We start from the raw sequence: 17,495 nt of genomic DNA, 5'->3' as shown, positions 1-17,495 counted from the left end.
CAAGATTTGGCCGCATAGCCAAATCTCCCTAAATCCTCATAATTTAAAAGAAGCTAGAAAGATTTGGCATCATAGCCAAATCTCCCCAAACCCTGCTGCTTTGAAAAGATTTGGCTGCACGGCCAAATCTCCCTAAACCCTTGTGATTAGAAAGAAGCTAGCAAGATTTCGCCGCACAGCCAAATCTCCCTAAACCCTCATGATTTAAAAGAAGCTAGAAAGATTTGGCATCGCAGCCAAATCTCCCCAAACCTTAGTGCTTTAAAAAGATTTGGATGCACGGCCGAATCTCCCCAAACCCAAATCTCCCTAGACCCTTGTGATTAGAAAGAGGCTAGCAAGATTTGGCCGCACGGCCAAATCTCCCTAGACCCAGGTGATTTAAAAGAAGCTAGAAAGATTTGGCGGATTTGAAAGAAGCTAGCAAGATTTGGTTGCACGGCTAAATCTCTCTAGACCCTAGTGCTTTGAAAGAAGCCCACAAGATCTAGCCACAAGGCTAAATCTCCCCAAACTCTGGTGCTTTGAAAGAAGCTCATAATATTTGGCCACACATCCAAACCTCCCCTTCTGGTGCTTTAAAAGAAGCCCATAAGATTTAGCCGCACAGCCAAATATGTCTAGTGTTAATTGTCGATTCTATTTGAGATATATTTATTGATAGTGTGTTTTATCTAACATTAAACACTGTAAAGATGATAGTTTGTATATTGCTTGGATTTTTTACACGAAAGACACAAATGTGAAGAAGGTTGAGAAAGTTGTAAGTGGATTTGGAAAAAAAAACATACCTTGGTACTTTGACATATATAGTATTGAGGGAGCACAAGTTCACTTATTTGTTTTGTTACCTAATAAAAGTGCATACACTTGTGTTGGATCGGTACATCAAATCACAGAAGATGTGATTGGAAAAGAGGGAGATATTGGATTATTGATCATTATAAATCAAAATAAGGAATTTCTCTTGGATTCCAGCGATTATGAAGCATCTCGTATGAAGTTTGATGTAGATGACACCATGCACTCAAGAGGATGGATAAGTTTCGAATCAGTTAATGGAAATGAAATTGACACAGTGACAACAATCATTGAATCATATCGCAAAGAAGAAGTGCAAGAGTGGGAAAGGAACGAAGAAAGGAAAGTCGACTATCGTTCAAGCACCAGGTGGTAGCAGAGAAGGGATAAAGAAAGGAAAGTTAACTATAATTGATGTATTAGAGGAAGGAACGCCTCCAGAGGGTATGCTAGCAGTTGTGGAAAGAAGCAATGGTAGTGAATTGAAGCCAAGTGGAAAGGTCATAGGAAAAAAAGGGCAAAAGAAACGAACAGGCTTCGTGAAATATGAAAAAGACTACCCATTCAGGTTGCATGCAACATTTCCAATTCCAATTGCAAGGTGTCAAAAAGCTCCTCCAAGCTATGTATATAGAGGGTTGAACAAAGAGCATGCATAGAAGCTTGTTGCAGACTTCAGTTATAACTCTAGGCCTCCTGTTGCTATAGCGGATTTAATGCCTTTCAATCTTAAAACAAAGCAGCCCCTAGAAAGGGTAGATAAAAAGGATCTAACCAAGTGCCAATACTGGATATACAATCTGGACAGCATATGTTGCTAAAATATTCACATCTAATGATGATAACAGCACGGCCCAAAGAAAGAACTACTACCGCACCTGCCAGGCAAGGATTGTAGTGAATTGTCCCACACGCTTTTGTGTGGAGATAGCAAAGATGACAAACTTGGAGTCTCAAAATATCTTGAGACAATCTCCATACATTGATATACTTAAGCAGGTGAGGGGACAATGGATTCTCTTTAACAGACCCAACAAAGCACAATGAGGGCTTGCAAAAGGACATCCAGATCATGAGAATTGGGATGTAAGTACAGATTTCAATTATGAATCATTTTTTACAAGTCTGTTTTCTTAATTATTGCATTCTAATGGATTCATACCACTTTAATCCAGGGTGCGTTTTCTTTCATCTCATTGCCCACTTCTTGTGCTTGTTTTTTTGCATCTTTAGCCACTCGGCCCAAGTATGCACCTCTTTTTCAACATTTTCTTTCACTTTAACAACATTTGCCTCCATGGCTGCAATTTCTTCCCTACTTTTCTGAGACTCTTTGTCCATGGCCACAGATATATCATTTTTACAAGCCTCAAGTTGCACCTTCAATTCTGCCATTTCCTTATCTTTTACTGATTCCATGGCCTTTGTCTCAGCATTTACATAATCTTATGCATATCCTTTTATAGCAATACTTGGTGTACTTCCACTTCAGCCTGCAATCTGGATTGCATTTCACACATTAACTGTGCTTGCATGTTCGCTTTCAGTTCTTGCATTTTAGTTTTGAGTTGCTTTTTCATTTCCTTCTTGGCTTTGCATACTTCAGTTTCCATCTGCTTCTTTATTTGCTCATACATTACTTTTGCTTGTGTCTCGACTTCTTGCATAATTTCCTCTCACATGGTGTGCATCTCTGCTCTTACCAATTTGTACATCTCGTTATATGCTACTTCATCAATCATCTTGGGGGTTCTCCCCAATTTCTTTGAGCTTGGAGAGAGCGTCCATTCTCTGCCTTTCCAGATACAAAACTTGGGGACTTTTTGTGTCTTTTATGGTGTGTGAAATTCAGCCTCATTTGCAATCTCTAGTGTGGCATCCCCTTCATTAAGAGCAGCCATGTATGTTTCCACAGCAAGAGAGAAAGAGAGAGTATAAACTCTAGCAGGTGCAAAGCAAAGGCAAACATCGATGCTAGAGAGAGACGTCGCTGAGGGATTACTCTTACGGCTGAGAGAGAGAGAGCCTAACTCCTTGTGATTTGAAGGCTTGTGACAGAACAACGCCTGTGCTCAACACATAACAGGATCTCGTATGCAAGAGAGAAAAGAAAATAGTATGGAGAATCAAAAATTTGATTACTGTAGAACTGATATAATAGATGGCGCTGCCTCCCAGCCGTGCGCTCCTATGAGAGAAGCTTCGATGGCGTGTTGGAAACAATAGAGGATGGAGGCTGGATGCTAAGGAATTAGGGTTGTTGTAGCCAGTGATGAAATGGGCTTCACAAGCTTGCTCTTATATAGCCACCAGTCGTAGTCGGTTAGACCTAATTGGGTGACTGACCCAGTCTGCCCAAAACGGCCGACTGGGGGGGGTCAGTCCCAAAATAGGCCACCAACCACACGATAGAACCAGTGCGCAAAATAGAGCAACTGTAGAAGAAAGAGAAATTGTGGGTTGCTTCTTGCTGACCCATGACACAGCTCCAGATCCAAGTGAGAAACAATAACCTGTCACTGATCTCTTGTTGTCCACGTCTCCTGCCCAATCCAAGTCACAGAATTTGGTCAAGATGTTGCCCTTGCTATAGATGATGCCATAATCAAGTGTGCCTTTGATGTATTTTAGCACCTGCATCCCTACCCTCCAATGGTTCTCTCGGGGCTTATTGGAAAACTTGCTTAGTACACCAGTCGCAAAATTGATGTCCGGCCGTGTGTTGCACAAGTAAATCAAACTGCCCACAAGCCTTCTGTACTTCGCTTCATCCACCAGTGGTGATGAATCCTCGTTTGAGAGCTTCATGTCAACCTCCATAGGGGTACCTACTGTCTTGCACTCAGCCATGCCAAATGCCTTCGGTATCTCTTCAGCTATGAAATGAAGATCTGTTTCAGCACTTGCCAAACTTTAATCCCCAAACAGAAATGCATCAGTCTGAGGTCTGTCATTTCAAACTCTCTTCTAGCAAATGCTTTGTCTGCAAGATCTTCTCTTCATGGTTCCCTGTTATGACAAGGTCGTCCACATAAAGACCACGATCATACACCTGCCTCCTTCTCTAAAGATATACAAATTTGTATAAGAAGGGCTCCTCCTGAACCTATTTTGCAGAACGTAGGCATCAATCCACTAGTACCACGCTCATGGGGCCTGTTTCAGCCTGTAAAGTGCCTTCTTTAGTTTATAGACTTTACCTTCTAAACTGGGGATCTCAAAACCTGGTGGTTGTTCCACGTATACCTCCTCCTTGAGATCTCCATTTAGAAAGGCGGATTTTACATCCATATGAAACACGGGCCAACTTCCATGGGCAGCTAAAGCCAAAACACTGCGAATTGTGGTTAGTCGAGCTGTGGGAGCAAAAGTATCCTGATAATCAAAACCATGTACCTGTGCGAATCCTTTTGCCATGAGCCAAGCCTTATACTTATCCAACATGCCGTCGGACTTGTACTTGGTCTTGTACACCCACTTGGTTCTGATTACCTTGCATTTTGGTGGTCGATCCACAAGGTCGCAAGTGTTGTTCTTCAATATGGAGCCATACTTCAACTGCATAGCCTCTATCCACATATCATCACCCTATGCCTCTTCAAGACACTTGGGTTCTTCAGCACGGATCACCTCTATCATCAATGCATAGTTGACCAAGTGTTCCTACGCCCTTCTTTGCTCCTCTAATCTCTTGGACCGATGGTGTTCGGATGGTTCCTCCTCAATGGCTGGAGGTTCTCTGCCATCCAAAAGCTGCTTTACACACTATGGCCATTGCCGTTGTGGTTCTATAGGCTCTTCTTCCTCTTCTTTATCTTGAATCCTCCCAAGCACCCTTGGAGGAGTTCGGTTTGTTGTTGGTTGTTGTACTGGATGGATATCCTGGTCCTGGTTGTCTGGGAAGGAAGCATCCTCCTCCAATTGATGCGGCTATTCTGAGAAGACCACATCGCGACTTACAATTACCTTCTTGGTAACAGGGTTATAGAGACGGTAACCCTTCGCCTCTTCACTGTAGCTCAAGAAAATACACTTCTAGCTCTTCGGTTCCCATTTGGTCCTGTTAGCATCAGGGACATGCACAAAACAGTCACATCCAAAAACTCTCAAATGTGCAGCTGAAGCTTTCTTACTAGAAAAGGCCTGTAGTGGAGTCATCCCGTTCACAACTTTCGTGTAGCTACGATTCAGAATGTAAACTGCAGTGTTACATGCTTCAGCCCAGAAAGCCTTTGGCAAATCTTTTCCTTTCATCATACTCCTACCCATTTTGCAGATGATGCGCATCTTGCGCTCTGCTACTCCATTTTGCTGTGATGGATGTGGTGGGGGTTTCTGCCTCTTGATCCCGCGACTGTTGCAGTAACTCTCAAATTCAGTTGATGTAAACTCTCCACCTCTGTCTGATCTCAACTTCTTCACCTTCTTCCCTGTTTCTTTCTCGACCATTACATGCCATTCCTTGAACTTACTAAAAGCCTCGTCTTTAGTCTTCGTGAAGTATATCCATATCCTTCTACTGTAGTCGTCGATCAGCGTCATGAAGTAGTAGGAACCACCCAAAGCTTCCGTCTCCATCTTTTCGCAGAGTTCCATCTGAACGAGCTCTATAGGAGAATTTGCCCTGCTGGCCTCTTTAGGAAAGGGATGCCGATGCTGCTTGCCCATCATGCAAGCTTCACATACATCGCGCAGATCTGCAATTTCTAGTAGGTTTGCAATCATTCCACTTTTATGCATCTCCTTCAAAGAACTAAGGTTCAGATGACCAAACCTCTCATGCCACAGCTTAGTGTTCTTCACATCTGCTCGAGCATTGAAAGCTGAGAGTTCGTAGATGTTGTTGTGCCGTGTACCTCTACCAACGACCTTCCCTTGAAGATCCAAAATCTATGCACCATTCTTATCGAAGTGAACTTTGAGGTCCCGATCCGTGATCGCAGAAACAGACAACAAGTTCCTCTTAGTATCTGGCACATAAAAAACATCGGACAACTGTTTTACAACTCCATCTGACTTGAGAGCAATCATACCTTTTCCTTTTGCTTGACATTTTGCATCATTGCCGACTGCTACCAGGATGTCATTCCCTACCAGCTGTAGAGAGGTATATCAATCCTTCTGACTGGTCATGTGGCACGATGCACCACTGTCTATAATCCAGGGTTCATTCGCAGGTACATGAACTGCCTCCGTGCAAATCTCCTCAATTGCTACGAACAGCTCTACTGGTACTACTTGCGTGCTATTGCTAGACTCTTTCTTTACTCCGTTCTTCTCATCTGCAATCTTCTTCTGGCATTCATTCTGCTTGTGCCCTACCTTGTTGCAATAGAAGCACTTGATCTTCTTCTTTCTCTTTTTATCATAAGAAGAAGATGGGTTACCAGAGTCCTTACCCTTACCTTTCTTTGATCCAGTGTAGAAAGCCGAATCTTCTCCAGTCCTCATCTTTTGATGCATCTCCTCCTCTAGAAGCATTGCGCTGAAATCCTCAAAGTTGAGGGGTAGATTTCTATTCTGCGTATTCAGCGCTGTAACAAGACCGTTGTACTTTGGTGGGAGAATCCGTATGCACCTTTGTGCTAGATTCTCACTGGTGATGGTGATGCCAATTGCAGTCATCAGGATCGCACAGATTCTTCACCCTGGTGATGAACTTCTCTACCGCTTCAGACTCAGACAGTTTCTCGTTCACGAGTTGAGTCTCCAGATTCTGAATCCACGTCTGATTCGTGGTCTCGTATTGATTTTTCAAGACCGTCCATGCCTCCTCCGCTGTGGTGACATGTTGAATTAACGCCATGACAGAATCACTTACACTGCAGACAATAGAACACAACGCATTTGCATTTCTTCTTGTCCACCGGAGAATCTCATCCGCAGTTGGTACTATTTGTTGTGCTGCATTGGCCAGATTCGATCTCGAAACCGGTTTCATGTCCCACCCCAGTAGTAGTATCCCAAAGCTCATATGCGCTTAGGATGGTCTTCACCTTGAACTTCCAGAGTGGGTAGTTAGTGCCGTCCAACTTTTCGCTTTCACCGAACGGTGGGATTCGTAGTCTTGCGGGCTAGGCCATCTCTCACAATCTGCTCGCAAATAGAAACACACTACCAAATCTTCTTGCTAGAGTCCAGGCTCTGATACCATGTAATAAAACAATACAACATCTGTGCTCAATAGATAACAGGATCTCCTATGCAAGAGAGAAAACAGATAGTATGGAGAATCAAAATTTTGATTACTATAAAACTGATACAATGGCGTTGCCTCCCACCCGTGCGCTGCTGTGAAAGAAGCTTCGATGGTGAGCTGGAAATAGTAGAAGACAAAGGCTAGATGCTAAGGAATCAGGGTTGCTGTAGCCAGTGATGAAATGGGCTTCATGAGCTTGCTCTTATATAGCCACCACAAGTAGTCGGTTAGAGCCAATTGGGTGACCGACCCAGTCCACCCAAAACGGCCAACTAGGGGTCAGTCCCAAAATAGGCCATCGACCACACGATAGAACCGGTGCAAAAAATAGAGCCATCCGAGATCATCTGAGGCTCCAAATAGGTCTCGCAACCTAAGAGTGGGCCACCTCAAGAAATGCTCCATCTACCCTCAGTGCGGTCAGTCATGAGATGCCTTCCTACACTTGCATGTAGCCTGGTTGGCGGTGTGCCAACTCTATCTAAAGCCGTCCAGCCATCAGGCCACACATGGCTCCCATCTGGTGTCCAAACTAGGACCTACCGGATAACCGAGCTACTCAAATGCCTTCTCCTCATATGGAGGGCTTATAAGTAGAGTTAGTTGGTTCCTACGTAGCTACACGAGAGTAGAGCATTGATATCTAACACAAAGTGCTGGACCAATTTGTTGATTGGTACCTTGGGAAAGTGTTGGGGGTCATTTCCTGGTGCCTCAAATAGATCATATCATCTTCGTTGCTTTCCTTGAGTCTTTTCTCAAACTTTTCTTGGCACTTGCGTACCAAGTTTTGCACCTCGATGAGTTGTTGTTTCTCTAGCAAGGGCCCTTTAGATATTCATCTTGACTTTTGGGCACTGTGGCACTACCTTGGATAGGGTTTCTTAGTGATTCCTTGACTGCTTTGAGAGGAGGATTGATCAAGCCTCCATTTGAGAAGGTACCACAAGAAGAAGATGATGTGGCCATGGTAGTAGTGTCTTTCATCAAACCCATCCTAGATGATTACCTTATCATGGCCCTTTCCAATATTAGTGGCACGTTTAGAATTTCCACTCGTGGTTGGAGTTGCCTCGTTAGGTTGCAATCTGCTAGCCTTATATCTTTTGTCTTGCTTACAAAGTTCCTTAGGCAAGCTGTAGGCCTTAGCTTGAGCCTTTGTAATTACATTTAAGGGTATTGACACTTGGCCTCTTTCAATACTGAGAAGATTAAACGTTGCATTCTTAGGTGCACTAGTTGGTGCTGGTGGCCCCTGCATTGAGCAATCCTTATAGAGGTGATCAGTTCACACCTAGTGCACAATGGTTCTTCCCAATGACTAGATACTTCCTCCATGAATACTTGATTCATGGTGGTGGGGGTTGAGGTCCTAGTATGGGTGGTGGTAATGGGGGGTTTTGAGCTCTATATGGCCTTTGGTTGGACCAAGGGGATCCTTGTATAGCTAGTTGGACCTGATTTTATTGGTTTGGTGAGGGTTTCCTTTATTGATACATGGGTTGGGAATAGCCTTGGCTACCAAAACTATGATGTCTCATGATTTCCTGGGGCACTCATTCATAGGGTGGTTGCTACTACCAACCAAGGGAGTACAAGTTTGACTACCTGGTGTACTTTACTAGTTGGTAGTTAAAGGATGCCGAGGTCTAAACCATTTTCCATCTTTGCCATAAAAGCATTGACCTTGTCTACATTCCCAATATCACGAGATGTCTTGCATATTTGTTCAAAACACTCAACATGGGAGATTGGGTCTCCTTCTCCTAAGAGCTTGGTGATTAACTTAGAGATCATGATGGGTTTATTGTTGGAAGTATTTTGGTCTCTCCCTATAAATATTGGAGGCGTGCCCCTCCTTCCTAGTGCCTACACTAGGATCCTCATTGCCTCATTGGTAATTACCATTTGTGTAACTTGAGGATATGGTGACCCTGCTCTCTACATTGGTGGTCTCGATGGATGGTTGTGTCATGCTCCTAACAAAAGATGCCCTTATGCTTTCCCTATTTCCCTTATCATCAATTCCTACTATCTTATGTGACGTATTATCGCTCGTAATAACTACATCCTCCTTTACATTTTTCATTGAATGAAATTTTGAAAACCATTCTTCCTTTTTTTTGTAAAAAAGATTATGTGTTGGTTAGGACGTTCACTAATGCCAACCTTTAATGACCCATTATACATGCAACATTTGTTTTTGTAATGTAGTATGTGTGTGTGTGTGTGTGTGTGTGTGTGTGTGTATGTGTGTGTGTGACTTGAGGCCAGTAAACTTATTCTTTTGCATGAGATTTCCCTTTAAGTAATGATGGATTATCACCCTTGACCATTACTTGGACCCACAACTCCTTGAGAAGAATAGGGTCATTGTTTGCTTGGGTGTAGCCATTTTTAGTGAGGTTCCAGAACTTTTCTATATGTAAGTATCTTGCATGACCCATGATGCTCAACGTAATTCGACAAACTTTGTCTTCAAGTTGTAGTACACCTTCCAAACTTGAACTTGAAAGCAAAACATTATGGAATAAGGATTTGGAATGAGACTATTAAAGCATTACAAGTTCTATGTTACATGTGAAGCAGCATCTTGAAGACTATAGGATATAGCAATTTATTCAAAAACATCAAAATTTTGTTCTATATGTACATGAAACCAAGCAATCATTCAAAAGTATATGACATGAGCTTCTCCTCAACCCAAGGACACACTTAAATGAGAACATTAGGCATGGGTTAATGGGCCTCCAATGTTGTGCTACATACCCATTTGAGCGCACGCTCTATAGCTTTTTTTTAATTTGTTGAAAACCAAAACAGATTGAAAATTTGGAATCCAAACTAGTGGGACTACTGCGTGGTGGTCTTAAAACATTGATAGTTGTTGATATTGGTATCTAGATTCACCCTAAAATGGAAGAAGTTGAAAAAGTGCAATTTGTGCATGTACATGTGCATGTGCAAAGATCTTTTAATAAATCCAACACTATTTACAATTTTGAATTGTTTCTTTTTCCATGTAATTGCTTGCTATATGGCTTATAAGCATGTTAAAGGCCATTGCATTTCATAATCCACAGCATCAAACCCGATAGTGTAACCTTTGGCCCATTTGAATTTTGAAGCATTTTAGGCCACATTGCACTTGTTTGGGATATCCAATTCTATTGACGTGTATCATCGGAGGGGGAATATTTGATGGCTAAAAGTTTTACTACTCCCATGAATTTTAAACTTTCACACCTCCGGCCCATCAAACCTGCATGCACCTTGATGTCACCTTGCATAGACTTTGGTTTGCCATTGTCTTCTTTTAGGTAAGTTGTCTTCTATTATTTGATTGCCTCACTAGCTAGGATCTCTGAGTCTATTTTGGACTAATCGTGGTCATGGCATCAATGGCAACATGCATCTTGCCATGGCTTGCAAGAGAAGCAGGCAAAGGCAGCAAGACAGGTTAGCCAAAAAGCCAAGTCAAGGCACAAGGAACAGATTGCAGGTCGAGGAAAGCATTGGCATAGTATCGAAATGGAAATGGAAGATACTTTTGCAACATCTGCAAAGGGAGAAACAAGAAGAAGAAAGAAGACTCCTTGCAAAGTAGTAGCAAGAAGTGATTGCAGATGCATGCATTTGATCATTGCCATCAGAGCAAAGAACACGAGCCATGGTGTCACGATTGGTGGGAGCATTTGAGGCAACAACATCAGGCCATTCAAGTGATTACCAGTCAGGGAAAAATCTAGGGACGAATTTTAGCCCAAGGGCTGATTTAGAGGCTTTTCCAAGTTGGCTGGGCTAATATTTATAGCTTTAAATTTGATAAATTAGCCCAAAATTAAAGGTGGACTAATTTTTAGCACCTCAAATTTGATAGATTTGCCCTAAAGTGGTAGTAGGGCTAATATTTATAACTCTATATGGGGTAAGATTCACCCATTGACCTACATTGTCATAATCTTTTTCCCTCTTTATTTTTTACCCTATTACCAATCCTGAGTCTTCACAAGCTTTAGTTTGCACCCTAAAGTTCATAGACTAACAACCCTACCAACACATTGGGAGATGCATCCTAAGAGACGATGCTCTCTAACTTGAGAAATGGCCTACAGAAAGTGAAAGGGGTGCATAGCTTAGATCAACTAGCTGCAAAGAGGGTGACATTAGCTATGTTGGTGTCCCTTGAAACAAAGGAGAAATGGCTTGGGTGCACAATGTAGAAGATGTTCTCAATTAAAAGGTCCAACGTGGCTCCAACGATTGAATGTAGAGCAAAAGCATTGCACAATCATCCCGATCCAAGAAGTCTGTGGGCTTCAACAGAATGCAAGAAAAGGAGAGATAGCCTAAGTATAGAAGTCATTGCTACAATGATGATGTTTTGGCATGAAAATATGAGAGTTTCTCCAAATCAAAAGGACATCTGTAAAAAGTAGACGGGACACAAGGTGTTTAAGGAGCACATCATACACATGGTAGATACAACACAGGTGCGTGGTGCCTAAACCAATCTGGTGGTTGTTTGTGATTGAGCTTTGGGATAGTTTAATTGTTTGATTTCTTAAACCAAGCTTGGACTAAATTTGATCATTGTCCTAAGCCCCGTGGTTGGAACATCATGCAATTGTAGGTTGGTTCAACTCAATCGCTACTTATGTGATTGTCCTAAACCAACGTGGTTGAATAGACATTAGTTGTTGTCTAGCCTGGTGGCGTGGTTGAGCAAAAATTAACAGCAATATATTTTACAATAGAATAGCAATATATTATTATTTTACTAAACCAACCTGATGGTTGGAACATCATGCAACTGTGGCTACTTCAGCTCAATCACCAATTATGTGATTGTCCTGAACCAGCGTGGTTGAATAGACATTAGTTATTGACCAGCTTGATGGTTGAAATTATTGTATTTCTTAGTATTTAATTTGTTAAATTTAATTTCTTGCTATTCGGGTCATATACAACTATTTCTAGACTAGGGTGGCTTGGACTTAGTGTGATTGTCCTAAACCAGCCCAGTGCTGGTTCAAGACAAATAGTTCACGACAAATAGCAAGTAGTTACTGACATAAATTGTGATTGAAATTGTGAAATTCAGAAATGAAAAGCAATATATTGTTATTTTCTAATTGTGAAATTTAGAAATGAAAAGCAATATACTTGTTATTGTCTAATATGTGAAGTTGAGACCATCAGGCTAAACTAGCCCGGTGGTTAAAATTCTGACAGTGTCCCAAAACCATATTGGTGGTTGAAATTGTGACTGTCCTAAATGTGTCCTAAACTAGCCCGATGGTTGATTGTCCTAAGCATGTCCTAAACCAACCCAGTGACTGAAATTGTGACTCTCCTAAACCAACTCACTAGTTGAAACTAGCCCGATAAAATTGTGACTGTCCTAAACCATTGCACTGGTTGAACATTGTTTTGCTTCATTATATACTTTAATTAGGTTGTGTCTTGTCTTGTTTTAGTAGTGCAAAAAGAGGGCTCACTGTTCTGTTGTTCCCACATGTTGGGTCAGCAGACGGAGTTGTATCTCAAGTTTATGGATCAGAATCCAAACATTTCAGTTGGGCAGAGGAGCTTTGAGCATTGTAAGCCCTGGTACATCAAGAAACTCAAAGACAAGAATGTCACGTTGTTGCAAAACACACATAGACTTTGACCTGGCCCAACAAGCTATGAATGACTTGAGATTTGGTCATGTTGGAGCATTGCTCCATGGGGATCAATGCCCATGCCTCATCGATGAATGTGCAGTCTGCAGGCCACCTAGATCCTCATCATGTGTTGCAAGGGAGAGCAGGTTTTGTAGCCTAAGGTCTCTGTGGGAGCTAGTGGTTTGTCCAAAGAAAGATCGTGAGTGGCACTACATTGAATGCATTCATGGCACAAGCATTGTAATTTGAAGCTGAAGAAGAAGACATTTCATGTCTATCCATTGAATGAAATGAGGGAAGACAACCATGTTGCTCTAAAATGGAGGAGATTTTGAAAATATCAATGTTGAAGGCTCTGATAAAAAGAGATGGCTACTGTCATATAAAAGCACTTAGCCAAGGGAGATTTTAGGTCACATGGTTCAATCCATCCCAAAATATGTGCTTCATAATTTCACGATGGCTAGCTAGCTGGATAAACAGTTCAGGACGTGCCTTGCCAATTTTCCCTATGACACTATTGTCTCTGTCATAGATTTTGCTGAAAATATTCATTTCAAGAACAAGATGAGATACAAAGTGCGGACTGGTACTACAAACAGATAACAATTCTTGTGCATATCAGGTACAGTCATCTTCCATGCTTAATGCCAATTTGCTTGCTGACTCACAGGAGCCTAGGTCAGTGTAATGCACATACCATTTCTACATTTCATATGAGAGGGGACATGACACCTTACTTGTGCAGCATGCTTTTCTATTGCATTGGGAATGGCTGAAAAAAAAAATCCCCATGCAAAAAATATAACATTGGGTTTGGTCAGATGATGCTGCCTCTCAATTTAAATCGGCCCATGGATTCTACTTTGTCTCAAGGTTCAAATCCCTAACCGGTCTAGACTTAATGTGGAATTTCTTTGGGTCTAGCCATGGCAAGGGTGAACATGATGGATGCAGTGCTGTTATTAAGCAAGCCATGGCAAGGGTGAACATGTTGGATGTAGTGTTGTTATTAAGCAAGCTCTGTTAAACACCAATTAACATGCCCTGAAGAAAAACTCAATGATTCCCATGATGCTATAACATGGATTACAACCAGCCTCTTTATAGGTGCGCATTCAACATATAGTAAACAAAGCCTTAAGAATAGTGGAGTACGTAGAGTGTCCATGAAGTGAAAGTGGATGAAGTGCAAAGGAGAAGCCAAACAATTGCGAGAAATTTAAAGGAGTTTGTGGTCTGCACATCATACGGGGCTTTTCAAACAACCAACTGATTAAAACAAGAAAACTTTCTTGTTTCTACAGTGTGTGCATCATAGGGGATCATGACGATTGTGTTGCCTCATTGTCTTCTCCACCTTGGCTACTCTCTGCCCCATCCTTCCTAGCCTTTAAGCTCTCTCATAGTTCCTGCATTATAGTTTTGGTTTCTACATTCCCCCTTTTTAGCTCCTCCATCATCTGGTCTTTTTCAATGTTCAATGCATTCTACATGTTGCAGAGCCGTTTGTAAAGACCCTCCTTTTTGACTCTTTGATCTTCAAGCTCCTATTGCATCATTACTAGCTCCTTGTCTGTAATGTCCGCATCACTTCTCACTTCTTCAAGCCTATCTCGGAGCTCCTTGATGCGCTTCTCTACTTCTTCTCTTCTATGCCTTTCCATGTCGACCATTTTTGAAGTGGACTCAACTTGCTCTTGTGCCTACAAGGCCCTCGCTTGTGCCTCCTCTACCTTGTCTTCTGCACCTTCCCTGAGAATTTTCTCAAGTTGCACTGAGTTTGCTACATCGGTGTCTTTATCTTCTAGAAACGTCACCTTCTGAGACATCTTCTTATCGTATTGCTCAAAAATCCCTTTAAGCGTAGATGCCATCAGGTGCATTGCAACTCCAGTGGACTAAGATGATAATCCAAATTTGCCATCCATGCAATTCTTCAATTTGGTTATCATGCTCTTGGATATTGCAGTTGAGAAAGATGCATCACATCCTTTTAGTTGCTCTAGTACTACTTGGACCTACCAAGACTTCACGGTTCCCCTCGTATCAGGAAAGAAGTGAATGGTCTTCTTCATCACATCTTGGAGGCCTGTTGGCAAGATAGAAATCTTAACTCCACCATCTTTACTAATCTGAGCATTGGGGTATACATCTAGACTATCATGTCTCTTCCACTACTCGAAGAAGTTTGCTTGCAAATTTCCTTCAGGAATGCCTAATGCATTTTCAATCACACTTTCAGTGATGGTAATCTTCTGACCTTGATAGACTAGTTGCCCCTCCTTCATGTTCACCTCTTGTACCAACCTAGTGAAGTTTTTAAGAGCATCCAAATTGAGCTTTTGAAGAGCAAGAGAGGAGCTCCCATATGTCACGATTTCAAGATCAGGGGAGGAGGGGCTCTCACACTATGCTATAGAGGGGGAGGAAAGATTGTGTGAGGAGCACCCGAATTGTGCAGGATCCATTATGAGAGGTGATAAAAGTTGTAGGAAGAGTAAAAGGGAGATAGAAATGGTCACGAGGGATAGAAGATGAAGCAATGAAGGAAATGGAATAGTGGAGTTTGAGTTTGCAATCCGAGTGCAAGCGAGAAAGAAACAGTTGAGAGGGATAGAAGACGAAATAGTTAGGGGAATGGAATAGCGGAGGCTTAAGTTTGTAGCTGGACTACACTATCAAGGTGAGAGCCACCACAATGGTTGGCCCAAATTTTGATTAATTTAAGAAGGCAGTACTGCCTTGCATGGTAATGAGTGATTAGAGGTGATGGCAGCTAAGTTTCCCAACCATGTCTGTGGTGGTGGCTAAGATCCACTGGGTCGACAGTTAATTACTAGCCACCACAGTGGCCTGCAATTACTCACCTTCCACGTATCACCATCGGGCTTGCATGCATAATTACTAGGAGTGTGGTAAACTACCAGTCACTAAGCATGCTCAGGAGAGTATTAGAGTGCAAGATAATGATTGATTAGAGGTGATTAGGCTTCATGATTTACTTTTGTGGGAATTACTGCCTAATGGTGGTGGCTCTCATTAGCCACGTCTATCATGGCCACCATTCCACCGGGTTGGCAGTTGATTACCAGCCATCACAGTGACCTGCTCACTCAGCACCAAGATTAACCATGCATGATTACTGCAAGTGCACTAAAAATTACCAGTCACCGAGTTTGCATGCTCAGTAGAGTACTAAAGTCCCAGGTAATGAGTGATTCTAGGTGATTAGGCTTCTTAATTTACTTTTGTGGGAACTACTGCCTGGTGGTGGTGGCTCTCATCACCCACGTCTATCATGGCTATGATTCCACTCGGCTTGCCATTAATTACTAGCCACTGCAGTGGCCTTCTCACCCACCACCAGGCTTAAGCATGTATGATCACTACGAGTGGAGTAAAAATTACTAGTCACTAGGATTGCATGCTCAGTAGAGTACTAGAGTGTCTGGTAATGAGTGATTAGAGTTGATTAGGCTTCATGATTTACTTTTGTGGGAATTACTACCTGGTGGTGGTGGCTCTCATCAGTCACGTCTTTCATGGCTATGATTCCACCGGGCTGGCAATTAATTACTAGCCACCACAGTGGCTTGCTCACCCCACCACTAGGATTAAGCATGCATGATCACTAGGAGTGCAATAAAATTTACCATTCACCCGACGTGCATGCTTAATAGAGTACTAAAGTGCTTGGTAATGAGTGATTAGAGGTGATTAGGATTCATGATTTACCTTTTTGGGAATTACTGCCCGATGGTGGTGGCTCTCATCAGCCGCATCTATTGTGGCTAAGATTCCACCCGGTTGCTAGCACAGTTAATTACCAACCATCGGAGTGGCTTGCTCACACACCATCGAGTGTCTGCTTCATGATTACGAGCTTGTCTGGGGTGGCGCCTAAGATTCCACCGTGGTGGCCTGCAATTAATATGGATGAAACCCCAAGATCCAACCACCATGGTGGCTCAAACTTTATAATATATAAGATCTATGGCATTTGGCATTTTATTGCATTGCTCTCATCCACCCCTGCTCTGCTACTTTGCTCCACATCCCTCCTCCAACTCTTTCTACCCCTATTCTACTTTGCTCCATGCTCCCTCCTCCAACTCTCGTCACTCATTTGTTGCACACCCATCATCTTCACCATGTCTACTATCACCCCGTGTGATCCCAATGTTATCTGCCTTCTCATATAAGGTGATTTCATTTCACTCACCTTGAGACTGGAGTAGAAATGTTGGCACTAGTGGAGAGCCTTCATTCCCATAGTCAATTTCCCCCATATTTGTATGTCGCCACCTTAGATGACATGCTCACCTCTGGCCTCTTTATGGCTGTGCTGTATGGGTTCCCCCTAGACATCGACAAAGGCCTTGGTATTTTCATAGTAGAGTACTCTCAACTTGTTGGGGGGGTTGTAATCCAAGTCTTGGCAATGTGCATGGTCTTCATCGTCTTCTCCTTTGGCTCCATAAAAAATTTTAATGCAACGAGCTAGACTGGTGAAAATACTGAGTTGTACAAATCCATCTTGCTCAAACGAGGCTCACAACCACTCAGCAATGGCTAGATGTAATCTTTTGGCCTCTAAGGCTCTCAATGATCTTTTGGCTCACTAGATGTAATGTTTTGGTCTCTAAGGCTCTCAGCAATTGCTCAATTTGAGGCCCTTAGTATGCACAGTTGTTGACTTTTATATTTGAATGGTTATGGTCGCTAGTTGTAACCTTTTGGCCTTTAAGGCTCTCAGCAATTGTCGTGTTTTATAAATGTAAGATCCTCTGCTCAATTTTTCCATAGTATAAGCTGTTACTTTT

General features: G+C 42.3%; 1 pseudogene; it reads left to right on the top strand.

Moving 5' to 3' along the window:
- Positions 1-997: 997 nt before the first annotated feature.
- On the top strand, positions 998-1,938 carry LOC147880017 (uncharacterized; annotated as a pseudogene).
- Positions 1,939-17,495: the final 15,557 nt, after the last annotated feature.

The sequence above is a fragment of the Dipteris shenzhenensis genome, chromosome 33, assembly GCF_047967505.1.
Source record: "Dipteris shenzhenensis isolate YYH24624 ecotype China chromosome 33, Dip_SZ_1.0, whole genome shotgun sequence".
NCBI classification, from domain to species: domain Eukaryota; kingdom Viridiplantae; phylum Streptophyta; class Polypodiopsida; order Gleicheniales; family Dipteridaceae; genus Dipteris; species Dipteris shenzhenensis.
This window is presented reverse-complemented; position numbering and strand designations above follow the sequence as displayed.